An 18,061-nucleotide genomic window follows, 5' to 3' on the forward strand; every position below is an offset into this window, starting at 1 on the left:
GCTTTCCATATGTCGAGACCCACAGTTGGGCCAGAGCCTGGCATGGTAGCTCTCATCAGTGCGTTAGCATTTGTGAATGAATACATGAGAGGTGGCTGGTGGCTCCATATTTCTGGGTAGAAGCGATATTTCTTGTTGCATAAGAAATCAAACATGATTAGAACAAGATGCTTCACGCCCGTGCTGGTTGAAGAAATTAGTCTTAAAATAAATTGTCCATGCTTTGAGTTAATTGTAAAAAATGCTTTTGAATGCAGTCCGCTGCACAACTGTAGGATAAAGGACCAAGGGGACCACTTTCTTGTGTGATTTGCTTTTCTCTCTCTATCAAGGAAGCAATAGAAAATATAACCAGTAAAATTCCACATGGTTTAATTTTTGGCTTCATCTTTCCAGATGGTTGTTTATGAAGCGCTCGTCCAATTCCTGAAATTCCAGGATTTGATGTGTTCACCTCGGTTTTGTGATAAAGTGCAGATATACAACTGTAAGGAAACTCCACACTGGTTTCATTCACTTTCTTCACTGTTTTGGCTGCAATTCATATACAAACCAGCAAAGTCCAGGCTCCCTCTTTTCTGCATATAAGTATATAAGGTTTGCATTAAAAAGTGCAATGTGTAATATGAACACATGTGAACCAGTAATGGGAAGTGACCACATGCTGAAATATCTTTAAAAGTACATTTGGTGATGTTTGTGCTTTTGCTGACGTGCAAAGTAAGAAGTCGGCTTTATACAAAGATACACACTTGCAAGCACAGACATACACTTTTTAAACAGAGTGAGCTTTTTCTAATTCTTTTCTTTACTTAAGCATCATCCATAAGGCATGGATATGTCATGTATATTTACACAAATACAAATATAGACATGCATTTTCCACTCGCTTGTATACAAGTGTAAATGTACACCACTCAGGCACACACACACACACAGTTATCAGCGCATACTCAAAGTAAATTCATATGGTGATCCCATCTCCCTCCCTGCCAAGCTGAAGCTGGGCCGGAATTGCTTTCACAGTGCTCAAGGTTTAAACATATTTATTTTACTGTGGGGGGCTGACACAAGAAGGCCATCAGAACAAAAACAAAATCTACCTGAGCTTTGGCTGAACTCTCACAGCCCCATTAGGACTAGTATAATCATCGGTCAATGGAAGTCAGCAGCTGCCCTTGGCCTGATTCAAAGCATGAACCTTCAAGTCACACAAAAAAAACATACAATTGTGAAAACAAAGAGAAAGAAGAACAGAGAAAGAGCCACCTTGTCACAAAGCTTCCATCTGTTGTAGATGAAAGAGTTTACTTCATATTTCTAAAAAGTTACCTTGTAGTTACCTTGTAAATAAATAACAACAACCTGTGCAAGTGCCAAATACTGCAGCTCTTCAGACTTGAAGCCTTGAAAACTCCTGTGTTAATATGCCAAGCACATTAACAGGGGTAGAAAAACCATCTTCTTTCAGTTGGATACAGAAAGGACTGCCCCTCTCTGAGCCTGGTTCTGCTGGAGGTTTTTTCCTGTTAAAAGGGAGTTTTTCCTTCCCACTCTCGCCAAGTGCCTACTCAAAGGGGTTTATTTGATTTTAGATTTTTTTTCTGTACTATTGTAGCATCTTTATCTTTACCTGCTTTTGTGATATGAAACGATATAAATAAGACTGAATTGAATTGAATATGTTCTCTGTAGCAAGTGTATGGATTTTTTATTCACCTGTTGCATCTAGCCTTAAAGGTATGCATTTTAACAACGTGGCTGCTTTGACTGCCAAGTTGATGCTGATAAAGCATTGTTGCCCAAGAAGTCTGTGCTCTAGTTTTCATGACTAGACTTCTTGTATATATTTGTATCTCACAGAAACAGACATTTATTAATTAGCAGGTATCATAATTAAGTTTCCCTCAAGAAAAAAGTTAACTATGGATAATTTGAACCAGTTTAAATGAGTGAATTAATGAGTAATTAATAATTACTAATTATTACTAATTATAATAATTAATGAGTGAATTATTATATATAGAGACCAGAACTATATCAGACTGTAAACATTATTGCATGTATAAAATTGGGCATCTTAGCATGACAGTCAGTAGGACTGATTAGTTTTTGGAAGCAGCCTCAAGTGGTCATTGAGGGAACTGCAGCCTTTTGTTGGTTACCACCTAAATAGCACCAACTGGAAACGGCGTAAGGAAACATACAAAACAGTGGAAATTATTTTGAAACATTATCTTTAGGTTATGTTGTAGCAATAACAAATTCTGACAGAATGTAACTGCACTACAATACATTGTGATATAGTCATGTACAATGAGTTTTATCCCAGCAGCACAGTATATCGATGAAAGAGGTAGAATTACATGAAACAGTGTGCAAAGTTAATACAACAAAAGCATAAAATGCAAGACTTCCTCCACGATAAAAAAAAAAGGGAGGACATCCTCTTGGGACAAGCACTGATATCTGGATGGGGGTCATACGCCCTGTGCTGCTGTGACTCCTGTTCCCACGCATGTGGGTTTGGAGAGGCCAGGCTCAAGAGGTTTGTGGCCGGTGTGGAACCCAGAATGCACTAATCCATTTCCTGCACTTGTTATGGTTTCTCCAGCAAAGGCCCAGAACGTTCCTGGCTGAGCATGGTGTCGGGGTATCTTTGCCTGGAAGCAGCTGTGTCAGCATGGGCAGGGCTCGGTTCAGTTCGGTGGGTTTCTCTGGCAGAGTATCCCCTGGCTTCTCAGCCACCTTTAGCTGTAGTCTTAATAACACCTCATCCATCCTGGTTAGCAGGGTATCAGACATCCTATGTTAACATGGGTGCTTGACACATTTAATATATACTGTCATGTGATACTTTGCAGTGCATTTGTCAGAATGTCTGATGGGGAATTTTATGAACTTTGCTGTGGTTTCTCCTCTTTTGCAGGGTTGTGTTGTGGGATTCTCAGATTCTGCTTCTTAGTTCTGTTTCAAAATGACGTGGCAGCTTTTGATCACTTAATACTTTTATGAAGTCTTAATGTTTTTTCATTGTCTGCCATACCACTTTCAGATTTTTCCTTTGGCCTTGATACTTTAGAGTCAGCTTGCCTTTGCAAACATTTATTATGCGTGTGGGTGAGCATCTGTGTTTGACTTTCCCTGTGCTTTTCTTTTTATTGCCATAATGTTTGCATTTTCTCTCATATGATGATCACCAGTTCACCAGTTTTCAGTGTTTTTTTTTCCTGTTGCCAAAATTCCACATTCACACTACATGGATCAAATGACTGTTTGCTTCTGTTTTGCAGAAGGCAACTGTTTCAAGCAATGAAACTACCTGCACAGCTCTGAAATACCAGCAGACACTAGCTGGTGAACATAATGGTGTATTTAGTATCTCATAAGGAGCAGAAAACTATTGCTATCATGTCAATATGGACCAAAATCTCTGAAGCATGTTTTAAGCGCCTTGTTGAATCTGTGCCATGAAGACAAAAGCAGGTCCAACTCAGTACTAGCAAGGTGTACCTAATAAAATGAGTGTATACAAACTTTGAAGCAACATATGTATCTGAACAACATATTTTTCAGGGAATGGCTGTGCCAAACAACATTCTGGCCTTATTCCAGTGCATGACTCCATTGTTAGAGTCCAGGTGCTAAACTGGCCTGCAATCCAGACCTGTGACCCACTAAAACATTTGGTGCATTACAACATGAAAAGTAGAAGAAAGTTGGCTCCAAACTGTCACGCTGCAGAAATCTAAATCAAGCCCGAGTGAAAACACTTCACTTTTAAAACTACAGCAGCTGTTGTTTGAAGAAAATGTGACCATCACAACTATTTTTACAGTGTATTTCTGCCATGAAGATCATAATGAGTAGGCCTATACTTTTTTCAAGAAACAAAACAACTTCTTAGTTTCAACATTTTTTTTTTGTATGCTGTTTAAGTTCATTTAGTTTAAATGATTAGTAAATCAAACAAAAAAAGAGTGTGTTTACTGTGTTCCTTCAGCTTCTGAAAGACCAAAAACTACTCAAGCAGGTTAAGTGTGTTGTCAAGCATGCAGTGTGCTAACACCTGCTGTAGAGAGAAGACAAAGATGGGAAACTACTTACTTAGAGTGGGAAAACCAAGCTATAAGACACTGGGCTTTTCTTTGACTTTCAAGGGCTTGTCTAGTAAAAATCAGGAAGTCAGTATTGGCCTGTGTTTTAAAGCCAGCTTTGACTTCACAGATGTGAAATCACTCATTTTAAATTCCAGATTTCATATCCCAGACTGGAGGCAGACTGGCTCAGTATTAAAATAGAAAACATTTTTGAGAGTTTAAATCTCCCCCCAACCAGTTGTGGCAGATGACCGCAGCTCCCTGAGCTTGGTTCTGCTGGAGGTTTCTTCCTGTTAAAAGGGAGTTTTTCCTTTCCACTGTCACCAAAGTGCTTGCTAATAGGGGGTCATGTGATTGTTGGGTTTTTATCTCTATGTATTATTGTAAGGTCTACCTTAACATATAAAGCGCCTTGATGCGACTGTTGTTGTGATTTGGCGATAAAATTGAATTGAATTCTAATTCACATGATTTTTGCTACCTGTTTATGACTAATTGTGAAGTGCAGTGACACTGATACTGTTAGTTGGCTAATTTAGCTCATTCTTCATCATTATTTTAAGTGAGGTAGCCTCACTTCTTTATGTGTTTATACATGAAAGTTTTCAAGTTATTTTAAAAGTCCCAGATTGCCCCGAAAGCTTGAAAAGCTTTCAGAGGCTACGTTCACACTGCAGGCGAAAGCGCATCAAATCCGATTTTTTGGACCCTATGCGACCCATATCCGATCATGGTATGACAGTGTGAACGGCACAAATTCGATATTTTCAAATCCGATCTGGGTCACTTTCGTATGTGGTACTGATTCCGATACATATCCGATGTTTTAGAAAGCGACTGCTGTTTGAACGGTCATGTCGCATTAAATCCGTCTTTTACGTCACTGACACAAGACAGACGCCAATTATCAGTTCTGGAGAAGACATCGCGACCGCTTCCTGGCCAATAAGTGTAGATGTTAGTGAAACTGTTGGGAAGACAACGTTGGGGAAACGTGAACATTTTACTTTCACGTATATTTTATGTACTGTATAATCTGATTAGTTTAATTCTAAAGTCCGAAGTCTTTATATTAAGGCCCATCAGTCAAACAATATGGTTTGCTCTGGGTGTAGAGAGCGTGTTGTGTGTGACGTCTTCTTTTGTGCATGCGGGCCGCTTTGAGCGTTCACACTAGAGCGCGTTTGCTGTCGCATTTTATTTGTAGTGTGAACAAGCAGACACAAAAATCGGATTTGATCAAAAAAATCGGAATTGAGCATTAACACCTGCAGTGTGAACGTAGCCAAAGAGAAATTCCTGTCGTGACAAGAAGGTGAGAATGAAGTGTTTGTGTTGTTCTAAGGCAGGGGTGTCAAACTCAAATACACAGTGGGCCAAAATTCAAAACTGGAATAAAGTCGCGGGCTAACGTTAATATTTATTGAAATATATTTATTCCTCCAGATATAAGAATGAATCTTTTCTTATGGACTCAAACACGTTTTGCTAAAAAACTGAATATGGAACAAGCAAAGCTTAATACTAAACAATATATATATTAGCTGTATAATACCAGTAGGCCAGCTCTGATAGTAATTTGGTATGGCTTCGCGGGCCAGAGTTTGACACCTATGTTCTAAGGGCAAGAAAAATAAAGGCAGATGCTACAAATTATGACTCCCAAAACAAAATCCATAAATAATCCCGTATAATGTGATTTTTTTTAAAGTCAAATGTCAGCCAGTGACTTTTAAAACAGAATTTGATCTCTGTTGCATTTGTTCTAATTTTCTTTGTGCAGGGAGAGGAGGGTGTAAACAGAGAGATGATTTATAGACCAGGGTAAGGGATTTCCTTGTATCTGGTTTAGGGAGAAACTCATACCACAGGACAGACGGGAGGAGGGATAACACTTAATGCTGACTAAGCAGCGAGAACAGCGGGTGCTGGAGGAAAAAAGGGAGGAGGGTGGAGGTGATGCAGCTGGTTGAAAGTGAAGCGCAGGAAGAGGATGGATGTGTTTGGAGAAGAATGAGAGGAGCTCTGTGTCTGGAGATAAGGGTTTGTTAGTATGTGATGGTAGTAGATAATAGAAGGGGTGGGAGTTGTGACAGTATGAGATCCATCTGGACAGTTTGTCTGTAACACACGCGCACCTTTTTGAAATAAAAGCGCAAAGTAAAATGAAAAAAAAATTGCTGTAGTTTTTTTCTACAAATCCACTCTCTGACATTTACACTTCATCTTATCTCTGTTATGATTCAAACCTTTCAACCTGGAAACTCACTGAACCATCTGAATTTGAAGAAAAGCAGCTGAAAGAGGGAATGGCAGCCAACCACAGAGGAATTTTATGAACACATCATTTTTCTTTTGCCTTGAGCTTTCAACAGTACATTTTCTCAAGACAGCAGTGCATTTACACACATGCCACAACTGAGTATGTCAGTTTTATGCTACTTATACTCCACTGCTACACCAGTATACTTTCTACCTACTTTCAGAATAGGATTTTACAAAAAATAACTTGATTGTTTTTAAATGATTTAAGTGTTAAAAAATCATTTTAAATTAGTCACATTTAAACTACCTCTTCAACTACTGATATTACATCTTAATAAACATCTCATTAGCAGGACTACACAAGGATGTGCACTCACAGGTCATCTTGTTAACTCAAATATCTAATCAGCCAATCACATGGCAGCAACTGAAAGCATTCAAAATAACTGCTGAAGTTTAAACTGAGAATCAGGAAGAAAGGTGATTTAAGTGACTTGTGCCAGACAGCATGGTCTGAGTATTTCAGAAACTGCTGATCTGCTGGGATTTTCCTGCACAACCGGAGTGGTCTGACAAAGAGAAACTATCCAATGAGCGTCTTAATGAAAGAGGTCAGAGGAGAATGACTAGATGGCTTGATAGGAAGGCGACAGTAACTCAAACAATCAAATAACCACACCTGTTTACACCAGTGTAAGCAGATGGGCTACAGCAGCAGAAGACCACATTGGGTGTCACTCCTGTCTGCTAAGAACAGGAAACTGAGGCCACAATTCATAAACAAAACATTGGAAAAGCTTTGGCAGGTCTGACGAGTTTTGAATTGTGCTGCAACTTTCAGATGGTCGAGTCAGAATTTGGTGTAAAGAACATGAAAGCAAGCACCGATCCAGCCTCGTGCATTTAGGTTGTACAGCCTGCCACTTTTTCATTAAGCAGCTGTTTTAATGCCGCAAAACTCATTTGATCTAGTGCTAGCTTAGTGCCCAGCAACAACCTACAAAGTCAGGATCTAGCTGAGGAATATAGAATGAGTCAGAGAGCTCAAGGGCCAGCAGCCTCAAGTACTGATGGAAACCAAAAGAGAGCTAAAACAGAGAGTAACTGTTCAACAGATGTTGAATTGGAAGTTGCTTTGATTGAACTTGATGTGCTTTTCTGACACCTTAGTAGCTTACCACAGTGATAGTGAAATAGTGATCTCTGTGTTTTGTTTGCTGTTTTTATTTCTAAATATTAATTGGGCTCAATTCCTTTTTTAACATAACTAAAGGACCTTATTGCACCTTGTGTTATGTATTGATATGTCGCTTCTGTGCTGAAAATGGGTCAGATTCCCTCTAATTGCAGATTTGGCCCTCTGGGGTCTGTAAATGCAATACATATATTCGGTTTTGACTAAGCTGGTCAGACTTTGGTTGACCTGCCTCATCAGTTGATCCCCTGAACTGTGATTAAGGTCACAGTACCCTCAAAAAGCGTCTTGAATATCTTTTTCTAGAAATAACAATTGGTTCCAAGAGATCCTGTAAACTCTTGTTCCACCTCCTCTTTCTCTCTCTGTTGCACCTTCATTAGCTTGAATAAAACAGCAGTAACATGACTCAGTGCATTGGATATAAAGTGCAGGCGTCGATCTGTGATGTTTTTGCCAGAGCAACACATGTGCGGGTAGTTAGCTGCTATTTTCAATCTGGACTGTGATCATCTGAGTGTCAGTGACTTTTCTGACTCACCTTTAAGAGTGAGGAAAAGCAGCAAACCCCACCGTGTTCCCCTAGCTCCAGCTCTCACACACCATAATAAGCCTGGTGTCCTTGAGGTGACCCATACGCAGATGTCAAGGAAGGGTCTCTGGAGTCCAGCACGGCCTGTTTTCTGTGCCTTTAAGGGGTATTTATACTGAGGGTCTGAGTCACAAATTTTGTAATTAAATAAAAAAGCGCAGAGAGAAGGCTTTCCAAAACACCTGTGTGTTCCTATAACGCCTCCAGTGAAAAGACTTATGTTAAAATTTGGCACGCTGCAGTTCTTTGTTCTGCAAGAGCCGTACTTGTACATAAGGTTTTACATTCGTATTCCCTTTCGTGTGCGTGTGTGTGCATTAGTCTGTGCATATGTGATTTCACTCCTAGAATAACACACAATATCTCACTTTTGCACTACAAACTGTTTTATGTGCTCCAGTCCCCTGTGTCCACAAACACTAAGATTTCTCCAGCACCTCCGGCAGCAGAACACACAGGCACACTTTTACAATGAATTTGGGAATTCTAATTTCTCCTCTTTTAGTGTAAGTAATAAAGCCCCCTAAAGCTCTTACTCTCAGTCCAAAATGTTAATGAAAGGAGGGAGAAATGACTGTGAAGGGTGCCAAGATCAACCCACAGCTTCCTGGTTTGCAAAAGGGAGTTGAAGCAGAGAGGAACAGTGTTCAGCTCCAAAGCCCTGTCAGATCCATAATGGCTTTCACATTTTCCATGTGTGAAGAAGACTGCAGACAGATGGAATTCACTAAATTCATTTTCTGGCACCTTTGCCAAATGCTTATCATGCATGCATCTTTGAATACATTATGGATGTATGGTGTGTGCTATATGCTGCAGTGCGTTTTCTGTTATTCTACAGATCACACAGCTGATACAGTTGAGTGTACTTAGATTGGCTTAGTTGAAAACAAAGCCAATCTAGGTATGTCTCTGAGTGTGCAGAAATGATGTTTGTAGTACTGTGAAAAAGTCTTGAGCTGTCCCCTCATTTCTTCATATTTTGACAGAAAAAATGGGAAATTGAAACCTGTGAAAACATAGAATGTAAGGCAAAAAAGGCGTTTTTATAATATTTGGTATGACCATCTTAATTCTTCAGCACAGTCTGAACTCCTTTAGGTAGGTCTTCTTGTCATTTCTTTAAGTCGTCTTCAGGAAAAGTTCTCCAGGCTTCTTGAAGGACATTCAAAGCTCTTCTTTGGATGCTGGCTCCCTTTTGCTCAGTCCATGACTGATAGTGCTCCATTGTGTGTTTTTCGATCCAGGTTTGCTTTTACTGTATTGGCAGTGGGTTTGGGATCATTGTCATGTTAAAAAATGGAGCTGTTGCCAATCAGACACTTTCCAGATGGTATTTCGTGGTGGATCAAAATTTGACATTACTTTTCTGTGTTCGTAATTCAGTCAATTTTTGGCAAGATCGCCAATGGCTGAAATGCAACCCCAAAATATGACAGGACCTCCACCATGTTTTACAGATGGCTGTAAACACTGTGTTGTACTTCTTTCCTGAGCTCCTCCTCAATCACTGGATTCATCACTCAATAAAACATTTTGGCACTGATTTTCTGTCCAGTTCTAGTGTAATTTGGCAAACCTCAGCCTTTTCTTCCCATCTCTCTACTTTAAGAATGGCTTCTAGATTTCCACCTTTCCACTGAAGAGTCATTCGAACTGTCAACTATTGAAGATGATCTGTCTGAATCAGTAAAAATGGCGAACCTTCAAGATACTTGCTGACTATGATGGAAACCCCACCAAAAGAGAAACAGCACAAATACTCAATGGACCAGTGGAAGAAGATGGTCTGTTCTGATATAAAATCACATTGACATCCTGATGTGTGAGCTGAGGTAACTGCTGGATGGGAAGATGGCAAACTGGTGGAGGTGGGTTGATGCTCTGAGTCACATTCTGCTTGAGTTTGACACATGCTGCCTATCTATGTATTGTTGCAGACCTCATGTACCCCTTCATGGCAGCAGGCGATGGGCCTCTTTCAGCAGGTGAATTTTATCACCATCAAATAATTGTATTTAAGATCCTTCAGATTTTCCACATCTTACTAGAAATGGGTGCTTCAAAAGCAAGTTGAATCCAGACTTGACCTGTTAATTTTCAGCTGCTTCAAGGATCTCCAGCTCATGTCTGAATTGAATTTAACATCTATGCAATTTATTGCAACCCCAGGCAGTACATCCACCTAATATTCTAAACTTAGGAAGATTGTAATCTTCTCTTTGGCTTGACAGACAGGTGTTAGCTCAATTATACAGGCATTGCTGAGTGTTATACTGGTGTAGCTGGTAGCCACTGAGTATATATTACTCATGTATGCTTTTTGTGTTGAATATTTGACGTTTGTATTGCGGTATGAAAGGAGTGCCAGTTCCCCTCTAAGTCCAGCCAAGCAGTCTCTACAGAGACTGATAAATTCATCCAAATCATCTCTTGCTGCTACCAACTAAAGTCCTCTGAACTTGAAGTAGACCTATTATGCCGATTTTCATTTCTGTATTTTCATTCTTGGATTCTGGAGGATCCTCGCATGATTTAAAGTTTAAAATAACCCTTAATTATCTTACATTTGGCTTAAGTGTCGTATACCTTGATGCAGCCCCTCTGTATATCCAGTTGTCTGAAACAAGATGTTTTACCTCTCTAGATTTTTGCTGATTGTCTGCACCTCGCATTACAATCACTAGCATGTATCAAATACTGTCTAAGACCAGTACATGAGGGAAATGTAATGTTACTTGCAGCTGGACAGTGTCTGCAAGCATAGACCAAGGGTTTATGCGTAAAGGGCTTGCTGGATGAAAGACTCCTCTGTCAAGTGGTGAGGCAAAAAACAAATGTTTGCTTGTAGCTGTTTAGTGCACAGAAAAGAAATAATATCAATGTCATGTGTCATATGTTGAAGGATTTAGAAAATGTAACTTTCCTACAAAACGGAAAACTGCACTTTTGGTCAACTTCAAAACTTGTTGAGTACTCAGCTTCAGTTTCAGCTTCAGGACACACTATGAGTCAAACAGGTGGGTAGAGCTTGCCCGCTTAAAGTCATACCGTGTGGCCATATTGAGGATTAACATCTCTTTACGATAATACAGATCGAGCAGTCTGAAACCGGTCTGAAACCTGAGGGTGAAAGCACTTGTATATAATATGTGAAAATTTAGCCAACATTGACCACTGTAATTGAACTGGACATGTGTGTGCTTAATAGACTGGCAAATTACAGCAGGATTTTCCTATCCTCGGTCAGAAGGCACAGGTGACTTATATGATGAAAGAGAGGGTCCACAGCAATGATAATTAGGGTTCTTTTAATCCAAACATCTCCAGAAGTGAATTCGTGTGAGTATATGTATATGTGTGTGTGGTTCTGTAAAATAACAGAAATTACAATTAGCAAACAATTAAAGTCAACCAAACTGGTCTAAATAATACAGAAAGGGTTGAACAGAAATGACTAAACACCACCCCCTGGTGGACACAAATGGGCTGCTGCACAGGGATAGACTCCATCTTTACTTTGGGCAGCTCAGTTCACAAGGGTAGCGCCATTTTGGTCAAATCAGCGTGAATATACAGTGTCTCGTGGCTACACAAACCGCTGGAAAACTCTATAAAGGCATCACACAATGTAGATAGGCAAGTGTATGATAAGTTACAACCATAGAACAAACAAATACAAGGCACTTACTTATCATTCACGCACACGCACGACACATGTTCAGTACAACAGCCCAGCTCCACCAGCGCTATCACGGTGAACCAGCGCAAACACAAACAAAGGATGGGAGGAATGTACCATCTTAGCAGTGGTTAGAGGGGGTCCGTGGAACAGTCTATATACACAAATCACAGGGGTTTTCTACAGTAATAGTAAAAAAATTAAAATTAAAATCATCCAGTGAGAAGCAGTTCAGTGGACAAAAATGTGTTGTTGATATCAGTTCAGAGGCAAATGACAAACTTTCTTCAAGCTGATGGTAACAATACAACAATATACAACCAAGGTATGCAGAAGAATGCATGACATGTTGAACTTTGAAGACAAATGGGCTACAGCAGCAGAAGACCATGCCAGGCACTGCTCCTGTCAGTTTAGAACAGCAAATTGAGGCTACAGTTCACCCAGGATTGGAACTTATCCTACTTTTTATCTGCGGTTCAGGCTGCTGGTGGTAATGTCATCATATTGGCACACTTTCTACCCCTTAGTACCAACTGAGCATTGTTGCTGGCCATGTCCATTATTGTGTGATCACAGTGTATCCATCTTGTGATAGCTGCTTCCATCGAGGTATAATGCCAAGTCATAAAGCTCAGATTATCTCAAACTGGTTTCTTAAACATGACAATGAATTCACTGTACTTAGATGGTCTCCACAGTCATCTAATTACCAGGCAGTCAATTCAGTCCAGCACAGATTTGGTAAAACAGAAAATTCACATCATGGATGTGCAGCTGACAAATCTGCAACAACTGTGTGATGCAATCATGTCAACATGATCCAAAAACTCTGAGGAATGTTTCCAGCACCTTGTTGAATCTGAGCCAATCTGAACGTAAAGGGAGGTCCAACCCATTGCTAGCAGGCAAAACAGAGAAAAGGGAAAAGAATAATAGGCTTAGTTTAAAAGAATGGATGACACTCAAAACCCTGGAAGCATTAGCATTGTCTGCTGCTGGAACTCAAAAAGATTAAATGATTAGGTAGGTTGATTATAAATTGCTTTTGGTCATCACATTTTACTGTTTGGAGTAATAAAATAGACACTTTGGTTCCTGGGGATCGGTTCCTTTATCCTACAGAGTAGACATTGCTCGCAGCACTTCTTCTTAATTGCTCTAAACAAACAGTTTTGTCAAGCAATTTAAAACCATTGTCTGGTGTTGATTACTGCATTCAGCAAATGGTATCACCCAGATGTCAGACAGCTCCTCCTGCCTCGTGATGTTTCGTCATAACTGCAGGCTACTCAAATCAAATCACTTTTTTATTGTCACATCACATGTGCAGGCACACTGGCACAGCACATGCGAGTGAAATTCTTGTGTGCGAGCCCCACAAGCAACAGAGATGTGCAAACACAACAACACAAACGAGCAAAATACAAGAATGGCCAACCTGAAACTAATAAATATATGTACAATATATAATAGTGTATGCATTTCTGGATGTGTATACTAAATATTTTCCTACGTGTGTGTGTGTGTGTGTGTGTGTGTGTGTGTGTGTGTGTGTGTGTGTGTATACACATTTTTACAAATTAAATAGTAAAAAAATAAAATAAAATAATAATAATAATAATAAAATATATAAAATATACAGAGTTGAATATGTGCAAAACAAGTGGCATTTATATACAGTGTGGAGTGCATAATGTTGAAGTTCCAGTAGTGAAGCTGAGGTGTCTATGACGTGTTCAGCAGTCTGATGGCCTGATGGAAAAAGCTGTCTCTCAGTCTGCTGGTACGGGACCGGATGCTGCAGAACCTCCTTCCTGATGGAAGCAGTCTGAACAGTTTATGGCTGGGGTGACTGGAGTCCTTGATGATCCTCCCTGCTTTCCTCAGAATTAAAAGAGTGCCACCCTCATGTCTGGAGTGTGTCTGTCTAAACAGGGTTCAGCAGAAAAAAAGTAGCTCTTCCTCCTGACCAGGATGGCTTGCTGTCATTCGGATTGACATACCACACACCAGCATCCGACCACAGATGTTGCAGGCCACCCAGAAGACACTCCAACACTCACGAAGCAGCATTAACAGAAGGCATTTCCATTCCATTTCCACTTCTCATAGCAAACTATCAGTTCTTAGACCGACTCCTCTTTGAAATGTTGACTTTGGAGCTTTGTCAGGCTTTGGAGTAAAAGTGTACAACCATGTAATTGATCATTCAGCTTGTGGTTTTCTTTTTCTCTTATAAATTAACTGTTGTGGTGAGAAGTTCACATATGTGATTGTAATTGTGAGTTTTCCATTTGGGAAATTCATATTTTGATCAGGTATTCTTTTGTCCTCAGATACTGCTTAATATAATTGTAATACTAGTTTAAAATATATTAAACTAAAAGATAACATAACCATCAACTACATGACAAACTCACTTCTTTTTTGCCTGTTCACAAAATTTGCATGCAAGTCAAACTATATCTATATTTGCTTCTGAATTAAAACAATGGAAGTTCCTTTAAGCTCTAACCACCTGACAATACACTGACCACAGATCAGCTTATATTTTACAGCCCCCCCATGTTCCCTCAAAGCCACTGTTAAATGATAGAGATTCTAGTTACACAAAACCCTACAATCACAGAGCAGCTTCTTCCACGAGGACCATAATGTTATACAGACGTTACCCACAAGCAACACTAGTGGCTGCAAGCAGAAACCATCTGGATAGAAAATCTGAGTCCAGCGGGAGAGGAAGCATGACATGTGTCAATTAAAACCTGTCCTCTGTACGTATGGTGAAGTCAGTGGTGGATGTGGCCAGTGTGGTGATGAGCATGGCTTATGTATGTAATAAAACTGTCCCAGAGAGATTTTCCCTCAAATGCAGTTTCTGTCAAGTGTCCAGAATTCAGTCCTTTAAAGTTTGGTCTGTCAGTGCCCCAGCAGAAAAGGAAGTGTAGTTCAGTGCATTTATAGGTGGATGAACATAAAGCACAACATCATGGTGATTATTTTTAGCTGTCTGTTAAGCTGTGTCATACACTGGTTAATATTATTGTGCTGCAGCGCATTTATCTATTACTCTATCACCTGTTTTTAATACTGCTGCTTGCACATGCTGCAGTATTGTTCAACCTGTTTGTGCTGCTGGCCATGAAATGAAAAAACAAGCAACAGGCAAACGTTTGGTGTTCCAGATGTCCTTCTTCCTTAAAAAAAACCTTCCAGTTAGTCCTGGGTAATCCAGAAGTGTTTCCTGGCTAAATGAGATATATAATCTCTCATGTGGGTGTTGGATATATATTCTGGGGCCTCCTACAATGGGAGGCACCCAAGAGCCTTGTGGCATCCTAACCAAATGCCATGTCAACAGGCTCCTGTCAACATGCAGGAATAGTGGGGCATAGTGGGTTTACTCAGAGATCCCTCCAGATGTTTCATCTCTTCACCAGGCCTTCACCAGGCTGAGAAACACCACAGAGGAAACTCATTTTGGCCACTTGTATTCACAGCCTTCTTTCAGTAATTACCCAGACTTGATGATCACAGGTGAGGATTGGGATCATCTGATTAATCGAAAGCTTTGCCTTTTAGCTCAGCTCTCTCTTCATTTTGTTGCCGCAACTTCCTCATGAATAAAATCCTAAGATATTTGAACTCCCTTGCTAAATGTGATGTTACTGTCATGAAATTAAATGCTTTGAGAACGCTTTCAGATTTTCTTTGAAGGCAAAAAAAGAACTGAATATTTTAGCCCATTGATGGATGGTTGCCAAGCAACCTGATGGCGTACTTGTATAATTAAAGTTTTGCTAATATAAATTAAATGTAACTGTTGCTAAATACAAATGATGCTTTAAAAGGGTGTTAGACATGCATAAAAACGAATTATTTTAGCCAGCTGTGTGCGGTTGCTAGGCAATGTGACATCATAATGTCTGATATAAACAACATAGTTGTTTTGGGTTATTTTTTTAGTATTTTGTGTGGAGTGTAATTCACTTTCCCGTTGTTGTTATTACCATTATCATTAAGGTGGGATGAGCAGCCACAGCACAATGGCACAAATTCTTCTTCTACTTTGAAGAAAAGATTTATTCCAAATATTTTTTGACTCTTCTCTGAAAGAGGGCATCTAGTGCCCATTAGAGGAATTGCATCTTTAAGCCACAGTAAGGCTGTGAAGGTTGCAGCTTAATTTGTTTTAATGCCCTGTGGAGTTTTGTTCTTATGACATTTTTAGTGTAACTCTCTTTGTGTGCATCCTTTGGGTCTAAATTTGCTTTTTTCCTCATGAAATATTTGCAAAGCTGATTTTTGATGATTTAGGAACCTGCATTGTTTATAATAATATTAAGTTTCATATAAACATGTATGTTTTGATATCAAGTAAATGTATCATGTCTAAACAACAAAGAGAATACATAGTTAAAAAAGAGAGAGTAGATTTAAATATATAGACGTATTAAAGTAGTAAATGTGCTGTGTAAGATGCTTTTATATCCCATGCCAAAAACTCTGTCCACAAAAACCACCAGGGCATGCCACAAATACCATGTCGTGGTTTATTATCCCAGCTGCTCATGAGAGGAACACCATTGTGTTATTTATTTTATTTCGGTTTTTCTCAGACTCGTGACATTTAGCTGTGTATTTTTCTTTGAAGCGCTTGCCAGCGCTCCGTCAGCACGGAGGGTCTTTGTAGTGGGGTTTTGAGTGGCACCTGAATCAGCCAGCAGGGGACCTCAGCATTGATCGATGAGGATTTTGCAGGCAGAAATTGAGTTCCTAGTCTTTGCAGCTGAGGGCAACTCAGATCTACAAACTTCCATCAAAATGGAAAATGCTGACTGAAAGTGAATAACAGATTCTCAGTTTTTCCTCTATTGCAAAAGGGAATATGATGCAGAAATAAATGCTTCATGGTGATATTAATTGCTTCACTTCTGACAGCTGAATGGCAGCTGACTGAACACAGACAGCCTTTGAATCTTTCGCTGAATAAAGTGATTCCTGTGTTATTCTTGTCCTGCTTTCCTGCATTCATACTTTGAAGTCGCTCCTCTTTTTGCTGATCGTGTTGTATTTCTTTCAAAGTTGAGCGTAGGAAGGCTATCAAATTCTGGATGCTAATGTGATGATCATTAACCAGTGGGCCACACACACAGACACACACTCATAAAACTTACTAGTGAGTTGCAGTGTTTGGAGTGCTTAAGCTCTGATGTTTTGCTTTGTAACTAGAACCCAAGTCACTCCGTGGGCCCCAAATCCTGGAGCCGAGTAAGTCCATACCCACTCCCCACTCCATTGTTGATGAAATTTCTGGAAAGACAACCTGTTTGTGTAACTGCAGCGAGTGCTGAGTCTCTGCAGAGCTGAGTGGGGCCTCTGGGTTCGTGGGAGGGGGTGAGTAGGAGAGGCCGTGGATGGTGCCGCAGCCTGCGTGCCTGTCTGACCGCAGCTCATCTGAAAACATTTTGGAAGTGTTTATTTCTCTACCTTTACTATCAGTTGGTGAGGCATCATTATCGTAGGATGGGTAAAGACCAGTTTGGCATGCTCATTTTTTAAGCTCTGTTGAGTGAATGAGCTTACTTTTGCACTGAAGTTGCACTAATGAGTATTTTTGGATTATAAATTAGTCTATATGTACTGGCAGAGAAGTCACTTATAATAATAAACTCAGCTCCGGCAGGGATTTTGATGCCTTTTACCTCTATACGCTTGTAAGACTGGGTCTGAAAGGGAAGTCTTAAAACTGCATTCCTTTTAATAGCCAGCAGAGGGGGCTTCTCTGGGAGTTTGATGGAAAATCACTGCTCACTTCATCTATGACCTGGGGAAACCCTTTCCTGAGGATTTTATCATCTCAATCTCTGATTTTAAGTCTCACAGAATAGAGCACGATGTTCATTTTGGTAATTATGGCCTCTTCTAGGGTTAAATAAACAACAAAGGAGGGTATAATTTAGGGAAGACCTACCTGGTCATTGGCAAGTTCTACCATATAAGTGTACAGCGGTATTCTGCTTTCTTTAGATCCACCTCTTGCTTGTGACATCAGGTTTTAAAATATCAAGTTCTGTACTAACCAGTGGGTGACATTAATCTTGTATACGTAGTCTATGACCTCACTAGACACTCATCATCAGGCAGACAGAGGTAGAACAAGCAAACACTGTTGCCACTCACAAGCTCTTGTACAGTTTTTTAATCTAAATGTGGCTCTTGCT

The 18,061-nt window shown here is 39.9% G+C and overlaps 1 protein-coding gene across 1 annotated transcript in view; it reads left to right on the plus strand.

The window, feature by feature from the left end:
* Positions 1–18,061, plus strand: part of LOC146625532 (collectin-12-like) — a 43,990-nt gene that overhangs the window by 4,103 nt on the left and 21,826 nt on the right. The window lies entirely within an intron of this gene.

This window comes from Diplotaxodon limnothrissa, linkage group LG9, assembly GCF_057381915.1.
Source record: "Diplotaxodon limnothrissa isolate DT_005_m linkage group LG9, D_limnothrissa_male_GT1.1, whole genome shotgun sequence".
Taxonomy (NCBI): Eukaryota; Metazoa; Chordata; class Actinopteri; order Cichliformes; family Cichlidae; genus Diplotaxodon; species Diplotaxodon limnothrissa.